The sequence below is a fragment of the Xenopus tropicalis genome, chromosome 7, assembly GCF_000004195.4.
Source record: "Xenopus tropicalis strain Nigerian chromosome 7, UCB_Xtro_10.0, whole genome shotgun sequence".
Taxonomy (NCBI): domain Eukaryota; kingdom Metazoa; phylum Chordata; class Amphibia; order Anura; family Pipidae; genus Xenopus; species Xenopus tropicalis.
In genome coordinates, this window is record NC_030683.2 from 14,724,501 (window position 1) to 14,736,593 (window position 12,093).

Below are 12,093 nucleotides of genomic sequence, written 5' to 3' on the forward strand. Positions count from 1 at the left end.
TCCAACCAAGGTGTATGAGTTTTCTTTAATGATGGGAGGTACGGGGTCAGGGTCAAATGGGGAGGGGCCCAGTCTCAATGCTGCACCCGTCATGGATTTCACTACCTTACAGGTGAATCTGCTCAGATTCATTCATTATTGATAGCACCTATAATCAGTTCATTTTATTTATACTTTGTAGATCCCAAACTGCCTTGTGTTTCATCGAATATCTTAAATCCATTAGAAACATTCCACGGTTGAATTTCTATGACATACGCATGATGGTATTATAAAACGAGCAAGAATGTCCAAGTGACAAATATGGCATCAGTATTGCATTAAAATGAAAGAACCCTTCCATATCTTGTATTCTTCAATAAAAAAAGATCAGTCGGAATGCATAAAATATTGGTTAATCCATCTGTGTGAAGATACATTAAAATGTGAACTCTTATGGGCCCTTGAAAGCTGTAGCCTTGAACTCCACTGAAATATGCACTGAATATTTTTACCATAGTTACTTGGTCTTGATCTTTGTTCTGGTATATTCAACATAGTCCTTGTTAACAGTGGTTAAGTGTGTGCTAACAGTGCCGGAATACATTTACACATGTGAAATGTCTCATATGTGAACACTTAGCCACGATAGTCCGCACTTTAAATGCATACAGTAAACCATGAAATCAGCCGAAAAGAAATTTTAATTTGTGTTGCCATAGCTACATCACTAAAATAGTTAGCCGCAGCAAATCCATTGCTTTGAGTGCTTTCTCATTTGCAAATTGACATTCGATATGCTAAATCTGAGAAATCCTTTGGAAAAAAAAACAGCAATTGTTGAAAAACATTGAAAAAAAGCTTTTCTTGAAATGAGATCTTATTAAAATCAAAAATCAATTCTGAGGCGAGCAGAAAAAAGCAACTTATCCTTCATATTATATTGGAAGATAGGAGAGCTGATTAAGTAAGCGCAAATTCAAGTGGAAATAGTTTTTTGCAGTGATGGCCGAAATAATTCGGTAGGCATGGATTCGCGATGAATTTCAGCGTTTCGCCATTGCGTATTTTTTCAGAAAACGGGCAACATAGATCGGCATGGAAAAATTTGCAGTGTGATAAATAATTGTCACCCACATCAAGCGAAATTGTCGTGTGACAATTTTTTTGACACCCAACATTTTTGCCGTTTCACGAAAATGTGATAAGGGGAAAAAAAATTGTCACAAAACATTTTCGCCGGTTCACAAATTTTTCACCGTTTCACAAAAATGTTGCGCATCAAAAATACATTTGTGCCACGCGATAATTTCTTTTGGCACAGATAACAATTTGTTTTGATGCAAGACATTTTCACCGTTTCGCAAAAATGTTGTGCATGAAAAAAAAATTGTCACGCAACAATTTGCCGTTTAACAAATCTTTTCAAAGATTCACAAATTTTCCAGCAGACAGATTCGCTCATCACTAGTTTTTTTAAGAACTATTTTTCCAATTGATAAAAATTTTCGGCTGAATGTTTTTCTTGTGTTTTTTGCTTGCAATTATTTTTCCCCAAGTATGAGTTTTCCTACAATTTAATAAAGGTGTTTTTGCAAATATTACCTAACAATTTTTTTGTTTGGCTAAAAAATTCTGCCTGCTTTTAAGAAGCACTGCACAGTTTAATTTATGGCAAATAAGTTTCTAGTTTCCTAACATTTAAACCCTCTACACTCGAATGATAAAATAATTGCATTTTTCAAGGCAAAAAAATTACATCAGGATAGAACACAATTGGCTCCCTAGTATTAATTGATAATGGGGGCTATGGAAGGAAAAAGGATAAACGAACATTTCTTTAGGAAAAAAAAGCAGGGCAAGGTATGGGATCCCTTATCCAGAAACCCCTTATTATGAAAATTCCGAATTACAGAATGGCCATCTCCCATAGACTCCATTATAAGCAAATAATTCTAATTTTTGAAAATTATTTCCCTGTACTTGATCCCAACTAAGATATAATTACCCCTTATTGGGGGCAGAACAGCCCTATTGGGTTTATTTCATGGTTAAATGATTCCCTTTTCTCTGTAATAATAAAACAGTACCTGTACTTGATCCCAACTAAGATATAATTACCCCTTATTGGGGCAGAACAGCCCTATTGGGTTTATTTAATGGTTAAATGATTCCCTTTTCTCTGTAATAATAAAACAGTACCTGTACTTGATCCCAACTAAGATATAATTACCCCTTATTGGGGCAGAACAGCCCTATTGGGTTTATTTAATGGTTAAATGATTCCCTTTTCTCTGTAATAATAAAACAGTACCTGTACTTGATCCCAACTAAGATATAATTACCCCTTATTGGGGGCAGAATAGCCCTATTGGGTTTATTTCATGGTTAAATGATTCCCTTTTCTCTGTAATAATAAAACAGTACCTGTACTTGATCCCAACTAAGATATAATTACCCCTTATTGGGGCAGAACAGCCCTATTGGGTTTATTTCATGGTTAAATGATTCCCTTTTCTCTGTAATAATAAAACAGTACCTGTACTTGATCCCAACTAAGATATAATTACCCCTTATTGGGGGCAGAATTTGTTATGGAAATCCAAACTACGGAAAGATCCCTTATCCGGAAAATCCCAGGTCCCGAGCATTCTGGATAACAGGTCCCATACCATGTATCTTAAAGCATGGGAAATCCCTGCAATCCGAAATAAGTATGCAGTTTATTATTTATATATATATTCTAATATTATATAATCTATTAAATACAAAGAGAAGATATTGTGCTCTTAATTAGAAACTAACAAACATAAAGAAAACATTTTTACAAAAGTTTCAGCACTGAAGGGCTATATTATTTATAATTATATAGTTCCCTTGATTATGCTTAATTGGCATTCAGACAACATTTTTTGTTTAGATATAACAATTAGTTCCAAAATGATCAGTTTTATCCCTTTTACTTTGATTTTCATATTCGACAGTATTTCAGCAAATGTTAAAGAAATTTGGCTGCAATCTCCATTTTACTGAGTCACGAATACTGGGATTTATCACGACTGGGACACACAATAACGGCTGTGTAACGCTTTATGGATTAAACGAAGTTTGAGCTCATTCAACAGTCCGGTAATTATGCTTTTTTGCTTTGATTGTTCTATGAACCATAGCTATTGAGAATCCTATAAACACAAAAATGTCCCGAGCAAAGCAACATATCAGAACTAAACAAATGTTGGAAAAAAAAATAAATGCAATATATTTGTTCTTTAGCTTTAAAACAATGAACTAATTTAATATATTAACACAGCCCAAAATTATCATTTCTTGTTCATTTCTCATTCATTTCCCTTTCCGACCCTTCAAAACCCTAAAAATGATATATTCACCTTCCAAAGCCCCACTATCAAAACTAGGGAGCTGACTGTGTTTTTTTCCTGATTATTTCAGCAAAGCGCAATTATTTTGTCATTCGAGTATTCCAATGTTGAAGTTTCTAGTTTTATCAATGGTATAACTTGAGAGTAGTGATGAGCGAATCTGTTCCGTTTCGCCGAAAAATGTGCGAATCTTTCAAAAGATCTGTGAAACGGCGAAAATGTTGTGCAACAAAAAAAATTGTCACCCACGGCTATTATTTCATCACGCGGCTATTATTTCCCCGCCTGCGGCTATTATTTCGTTGTGCGGCTATTATTTCATCTATTATTTTGTCGCCCCCGGCTATTATTTTGTCGCATGGCTATTCTTTTGTCGCCCGTGGCTATTATTTAGTCGCACGGCTATTCTTTTGATGTCCGCAACTATTCTTTTTTGACGCCGGCGACAATTTATGGATGTGCGGTGAATTTTTCCGCGGCGAATTATTTTATCCGTTTCGCAAAACAATCCGCCAATAGCGAAACGCGGAAATTCGCCGCGAATCCATGCCTGCCGAAACATTTCGCCCATCACTACTTGAGAGGTAAAACCAAGCACACAGAATCACTAGATTCCTATTTGTACCACAACTGGATTGTTTACCAAACATAGAACCAAAAACATTTGATATGGGGCATAACAAGGCATATTTCTTCCAGTTTTCTCAACTGTTCATTTACAACCTCCAAGGCAGTAAATGCAATGCATCCATTTTTTACACTTTGCATGCTGCCTTCCTGTTGCCAAATTACGGCAGATTTGCCAAAACAAAGTTCAGAGATCTGCACTAGTGATGAGCAATCTGTCCCATTGTGCTTCGCCGCTATTCATGAATCTTTGAAAAGATTTGCTAAGCGGCGGAAAATCCACAAAACAGCAAAAATGTTGCGTGTCAAAAAGTAAATTGTTGTGTGCGTCATGTTTTGATGGGCATCCTTTTCTTCACAAGTGCAATTTTTGTTGCATGGTGAATTTTCTGTGCCAAATTTTGTCGCCCATTTCGCAAAATAAACCTGGAATTATACTTTTTTGTTACTGTTCAATGGTTTTTATTTGTATTTAACAACACAAAAAAATAGCACCGGTTCCAACAACTATTGTGGGAAGAAGTTTAAGCACTATGGGGGTGCCAGGGTCAGACTGGGGGGTGCAGGGCCCACCGGGGCTTCTGCCTCAGGGGACCCTGCACCCCCCAATGACCCCCGCATCCTTCCCACACACCCTCGCAGGAGCCCTCAACTCAATCTGACCCCCTCAGGGGAGGGAGTCTGGCGGATCGTGAGAGCACTCTGGGGGGATTGGGTCTGGGTTTTTCCCGGTGGCCCAGTCCAATGCTTGGGGGTGGTCTTAAGTTTCCCCATTGTTGTAAATGCCCTCTTATGTAACATGTTGTGTGTGAATGCCTGGTATCTAGAGTAGGAAATCTGTGATCTGCCTAGCGGCTTCACCCACTTTCTTGAGGCTCCAAATTTATGGGGGCCTCGGAGTTTCTGCAATGATACTTTTTGTTAATGTTCAATGGTTTTTATTTGTATTTAACTACACAAAAAAATAGCTCCGGTTCCAACAACTATTGTTCCATAGTCAACATCTTCAATAAGGAACAGTCAGTGTAATATAGATAAAAAGAATGAAAGAGAAAAAGTGAAGAGAGTAAACGTGCATATTATTAATCAAGGGGCTAATCTGCAACTAATTAATATAAAACCAGTTCAGATTTGACCTCTTTACATGTTTTATAAACAGGAAAGGACAAAAACCAAATTGGTCATACAGGCATCTATGCTTTCTTTAGTTATTATTATATTAGATATTGAAGATGGAGTAAATCCCAGCTAAGAAAAAGTTTAAAGAAAAGGTATCTCATCATCGGCAAAGAGTTAAGTTAAAGCAACTTGTGGCCTTTGCCAGGCAAGAACCTAGAGATTCTGATGGATATAAAAACACTGTCACTTGGCTAGAGGACAATACATTTCTGTTGGCAAGATCTGCTACGTTTCTTCTTAGACAGCCCATAAAACTAACTAACTAACCCTGCCTCTTAACAAAAACCTATTATTAAAAATGCTTTAAAATGATGTTTCACAATAAATATTGTTTAAAAATTGTCAGCCATGGGAGAGATCAGGAGCTACGTAATTTTACTGAGATTATGTGGTTCCACTCAGTAACTGGCCAGGTCCATTGTTTAATTCATGGAGATGCTTTTCCACCCAATGCAAAATCAATATATCATTTACTCAGTTGATGTGATGTCAGTTCCAGTTTTGTCCCCATTTTTGAATGCCCAAGTGAATTGATTGTTTTGCCTAAACCAATGTGAATCCTCGAGATAGTATAATTAATCTCATGTGGGCCTCCTAGAGTTGCACCTAACTATGTATTCAGTCTGCATTTGAACCTTCTGCACACAGATGAGTAGTGATAGGTTAATTTTTTTTCCAGGCATGGATTCACAGCGAATTGTTTCATGGAACTTCCGTAAAAATTTAGTGCAAAAATTTGCACCAAAATAGACATCAATGCATCAAGTTGGGTATGGTTGCGTCAAAATGGCCACGGTCACATAAAAAAAAAAGAAACCCGTATATAAAAAAAAGTCAATGCTTTTCGCAAATTTTTCCGTCCCGTTTCGTGAATTTTTTGCCAAAGCAAAACAAGACAGATTCGCTCATCACTACAAATGAGCGGGCGTTGGGTAGAACATGGATGCCCCCTCGAATGCACCTAGCTTAAATATCATTCGAAACTGGGGTGCTCAGAGCAATGGGAAGCCACACAATTGTGTCTGGATAAAAAAAAAAATATATAGCTTATATAAAAGCTTTTTATCTTTAACAATACTAACAAATCATACAGGCAACAGTTGTGTTTATTACACATAGAGCAGGATCAGTCAATATAAAAGCAATCAAGAAACTTTAAAGACAGTCGAACAAAATGAAATGAGTGGAGTATTGATGTTGAAAACAATGATCTTTTACAGAGCCAGTTTATGGTCATTAAGGTCAGTGCATTGGTTCTGAATTGTATAGTGTAAATGCAGTTAAGTAGGACTATGTGCCGAAGTTTATTTATTATACACTTAGGGGCAGATTTTTAGTGATGGAGGACTAAATCACAGGTTAGTTACATATAATTCCAAACAACTCAAATACAAACAGAAACTCTATTCATAGAAATGCTTTGATGCTGCTGGCCTGTCCCATTAAACATCTATCAAGATACTGTAGGGAACAGTATAGTTTTCCATTACATGTTGATACACATCTATGGCATCTATTATCCAGAAAGTTGTGAATAAGGGCAAATTCACTCTCTATAGTGTCATATTTAAACAAAGTACCAGTGATGGGTTAAATAATTTACCAGGCATGGATTTGCAGTGAATTTCCCCGTGTCACCATTGGCGGATTTTTTTGTGAAAAGGGTGACAAACTTCGCCAAACGTCAAAAAATGGAACGATTCGCTCATCACTACAAAGGATTCTTCATTTCTACCAATAATCTTGTCTTCTGTAATAATAGTAAACAATATCTTAATGCTTAATGGTAACTATACTAACATAAACACGTTGATGGATTTTTAAAGCAACCAAGCCCATTTTGACATGACCGCAACTTTTTTTGATGCGCAACTAATTTTTTCGCAGCGAATTTCCGTTGAAGTTTTTCAAAACAGTTTGAAAAATCATCACTAAAAACGCCATTGTCTGTAATGCATTTTCAGTATAAAAGTGATCACTAGTGATGAGCGAATTTTTTCGCCAGGCATGGATTCGCAGTGAATTTCCACATTTCACCATTGGCAAATTGTTTTGTGAAACTTCTGTGAAAATTCGCCGCAGAAGAATTAGTCGCACGGAAATGTTTTTGTTGCACGTCAAACATTGGGCACGGATGTGTCAAATTAGGTACGTCCGCACAAAAAAAAAGGCACGGGCGCGGCAAATCGCCTGTGGTCGCGTCAAAATTGGGCGCGGTCACGTAAAAAAAAAAACACGGGAGACAAAAAAATACATGCGGCGACAAAAATAGACGCGGGCAACAAAAAAGACAAAAAAAATCATGCAACAAATGCGTTTTGCTAATTTTCTTGCCGTTTCGCAAATTTTATGGCAAAGCGAAACAAGACATATTCGCTCATCATTACTCATCACTACTTGTAAATTTTTACCATGTTGTAAAAAAAGGGGGTACATTTATCATGCTGTGTAAAAGGTGGAGTGGACAACCAATCAGCATTAGATTTCAACTGTTAGAAAACCAAAGCAAAGCATCTGATTGGCTGCTAAAACAACAATTTTTCACTCCACTTTTTACACAGCATGATAAATATACCCCTTAGTGACTTGATCACCATCTTGTGTTTCTCCGTCAACCCATGGGAATAAATAGAATTAGATTAAATATTCTCGCAGACGTTTAACATTAAGAATCAAATTGAATAAACCTTTTCTAAATATAGACAAATCGGCAATGACATTTGGTTCTTTGCTTCTTTGATCATTATTCTTGACTAGTGATTATGGCAAATATTATGAGCAGGAAGGGACAATATCATGGAATAATCAAAATAATGGAACCTTAAACATGGTTGCCAAGATTCAAGTATAAACATATTTTATTTTTCTATCATACAAACAATCGGTATAATTCTGTTCATGGAAACGTGTACATTATGTTAAGGTATTCACATCATTACTCCTCCAATGCTCACAAATCAGTGGTAAATAGTGATGGGCAAAATGTTTCGGCAGGCATGGATTTGCGGCGAATTTCCGCGTTTCGCCATTGGCGGATTGTTTCGTGAAACGGATGAAAAAATTTGCAGCGGAAGAATTTGCCGCACATCCAAAAATTGTCGCCGGCGTCAAAAAAGAATTGTTGCGGGCATCAAAAGAATAGCCGCGGGCGATAAAATAATAGCTGTGCGACGAAATAATAGCCACGCGACAAAATAATAGTCGCGGGCGATGAAACAATAGCCCCGCGACAAAATAATAACTGTGGCCGACGAAACAATAGCTGCCCGACGAAATAATAGCCGTGGGCGATGAAACAATAGCCGCGCAACAAAATAATAGCCGCGGGCGACAATTTTTTTTGTCGCATGCCATTTTCACCGTTTCTTTTGAAAGATATGCTCATCACTAGTGGTAAAGTGTCGTGATCTGATGTTTGTGCTATATCTCTATAAACCCATCTAAAACTCTGATTTACCTTTAAAGAAGCCAGACACGCCCACCCACAAGTGATGCGCGAAATAATTCGGCAGGCATGTAAATTTCCGTTTTTTGCCTTTGGTGAATTATTTAGCAAAACTGGGCAACAAAATTTGCTGAGTAAAAATTTGCCACGCGTCAAAATATTGTCACCCACATCAACAGAAAGGGTCGACTGCATCATGCGCTTCATTGTTTTGGATGTGTGCGTCAAAAAAATTATGCATGTGGCTATTATTTTTTTTTTCATGCAACATTTTCAGGTTTCGTAGATTTTTTGCCGTTTCGCAAATCTTTTCAAAGATTTGCACATTTTTTGCCGAGGCAAAACACGACAGATTCACTCATCGCTCATTCGTTTCGTGAATCTTTGTCTATTTTTTAATCTATTTAATCTATTTTTTTTTACGAACAACATTTTTCCTGTTAATGAAGCAAGCTAAATAAGAAGCCTTTAAAGAAGCCAGCCATGCCCAACCACTAGTGATGGTCGAAATAATTTGGTGAAATAGCCGACAAAAATTGCTGCGTAAAAGATCGCCAGGCGACAGAATATTGTCGCCCGCATCAACAAAAAATTGTCATTTTCATGTTTTGTGGATTTTTCTGTGTTTCGCAAATCTTTTCAAAGATTCACAATTTTTTCGGAGAAGCAAAACGCTCATCATACAGATTATTAACACTTAATAAAGGGAAAAAACCTACATAAGGAGTTTTTGTTTTAATACTCTAGTCCAATAATAATAATACTGATAAGCCTCTACACAAGCAGTACTTGTACGTTGTTTATTTATGTAGAAATGGAAAGCTTACCTTACCTACAGTAAGGCTGATGTCCAATGGAGAGCTTTAGTCGTCCCCGATAGTGATGAGCGAATCTGTCCCGTTTCCCTTCGCCAAAAAATTAGCGAATCTTTCAAAAGATTCACGGAAAGGTAAAAATGTTGCACGACAAAAAAATGGTCGTCCGCGGCTATATATTTGTCGCCCGTGGCTATTCTTTTGTCGCGTAGCTATTCTTTTGTCGTCCACGGCTATTGTTTTGTCTTCCGTGGCTATTCTTTTGTCACGCGGCTATTCTTTTTGACGCGGGCGACAATTTTTGGACGCGCAGCAAATTTTTCCACAAAATTTTGCTGCGAATCCATGCCTGACGAAACATTTCGCCCATCAGTAGTCCCCAATAGATCTCTGCTACTGAGGGTGACTAATCTCTCCAAAATGCCATTCCAGCGGCAACCATAGGAATCGCTGGGGGGAAGGCATATGCATCGCTTTGGTTTTCCAAAGTTGAGCAAAGTTTCCTTCTGCAGGCAACTTTGCGCTACTTCTAAAAGCCGAAGCAATGCGTTGGCATTTTGGAGAGATTACTCTATCGTGGATGACTAAATCTCTCCATGGGACAAAGGCTTAAACATGCAGACCTTAATTAGCTTTCTGTACAATGCATAAATAAAGATTTTGCATTAAAAAAGTAGTGCTGGTCCCATGGGGGGTTTTGTTTTTGACAGCGCAGCCCAGCTTTGTCTGTTGTAAGAGTGCAGGCACCGCTATGCATATATAAAGCTCGGTTCTGATTGACGACTCTTCATGGTGGTCTGCGCTCCAATATTCATATTTTCTAAAGTGCTTTATTCCATAAATAAAGCCGTTTAAGTAACACGGACATTGGAGTTCAGACTGCCTTTATTGTATACATATATCTCAAGAAGTCAACAGACAGCACATTGTCTGGTATTAGTTTGGTAATGTAAAGACTCCTTATTGTCTGTTTATAAATATAGACAATATACCGTAGAGGAGCCAGAGAAGCAAAATAGAGACTGAATTATTCATAGAAGGTTAATTGAACAAAAATACACAGATGCTGAGGTACTTGAATTCAACCCTCAATGCATAAAGAACATATTTATCTATTTAGCAGATGTGCAAATATCGTTTTTTTTTTTTTTTAACATGCTTATATAATCCACCATTACTTGAATAAATGAAAAACAGATAAACAGGTGTATAATATGTACCTACTATAAAGACTGGCTACATAAGAAAAAACCCATCCTTCAAATACAGAGAGAGGAAATTTTCTATAGACATTTTAACCCTAGTCACCATAGTAGTCTATTCATACAGATCATTAACACCGACTTTTCTGTTAAAATGAAGGCTGTGATACACTGGGCAACGGAGTGTTGAATTGTGCCATACACACCGTCAACACATCAACAAATCATTGTGCAACTATTATTATTATTATTATTAACATTTATTTATAAAGCGCCAACATATCCCGCAGCGCTGTACAATAAGTGGGTTCCATACATTGGGCATACAGAGTAACATATAAAGCAATCAATAACCGATACAAGAGGTGAAGAGAGCCCTGCCCAAAAGAGCTTACAATCTACAAATGCATTTTTATTATTATTGTTAACATTTATTTATAAAGCACCAACATATCCCGCAGCGCTGTACAATAAGTGGGTTCCATACATTGGGCATACAGAGTAACATATAAAGCAATCAATAACCGATACAAGAGGTGAAGAGAGCCCTGCCCAAAAGAGCTTACAATCTACAAGGAGAAATGGTTGAGACACAAGGTGAGTAATCTTGCAATATAACTATGACATTTCAAAGAAACAAGATGGTGGATATTTTCTATTGACCACTGCCATAATGCCATCAAAAGGTTGAATGACAGCACTGCCCTTCAGCGTTGTGTTGTGTTGCAATTGCTTACTAATTATATTAGCATTGATTATGGCTGGATAATATGGTTATATAACATATCAGTATGGTTTTTTTTTACAAAACCTGTCTCGTGTGCTTAATTTAATACCTTAATGCCTGTATACTGTGACCTAGATGGCAATCAAACCAGGAAATTCTATATAATATATATATATAATGTACACTTGGGGCTGGGGGTGAGCGAACATCTCATTAAAGGAGAACTAAAGCTTAATAAAGAAGTAGGGCAGATGCACATTATGCTTTGGGCTTTTGTACCAGCCTATAGGCAGCCATAGCCCTTTAGTAGTAGAGCTTAAGGAATGAATCACAATATACTGTATATATACAATATAAAGGTCCTGATATAAGGCTAATTAGTAATGTATTCAGACCCCTAAGCTTAGCTTCTCAACAGCTGCCAGAGCGTATTGAGCATGTCAGTGTCTCTGAAACTTCTAATAAAATTTAATATGGAGAGCTGCTTTGAAACCATTGAATCATTCCTACTACAATGATGTTGAGCCTTTAGGTTGGTGCAGTAAGTTCAGTATTGCATTTCAAACCATATTTTTAGGTTTTGGTTCTCCTTTAATAACCCTCATGGTTAGCAAAAGCTTACCAAATGAAAAAAAAAATTGAATGTGTAATTTGCAACATATAAACAGTGCTATTACTGTAGGACAGGTTTATGGCCTAGCTGCAGTCGGAGCTTACAGATGCAGCCAACAAGTTTGCA

At 37.1% G+C, this 12,093-nt stretch overlaps 1 protein-coding gene across 2 annotated transcripts in view; it reads right to left on the reverse strand.

Annotated features, from left to right (window-relative positions):
* The window catches only part of pcdh15 (protocadherin-related 15), a 709,890-nt gene that overhangs the window by 643,965 nt on the left and 53,832 nt on the right, over positions 1–12,093 (reverse strand). The gene's annotated exons all lie outside the window — the stretch shown is intronic.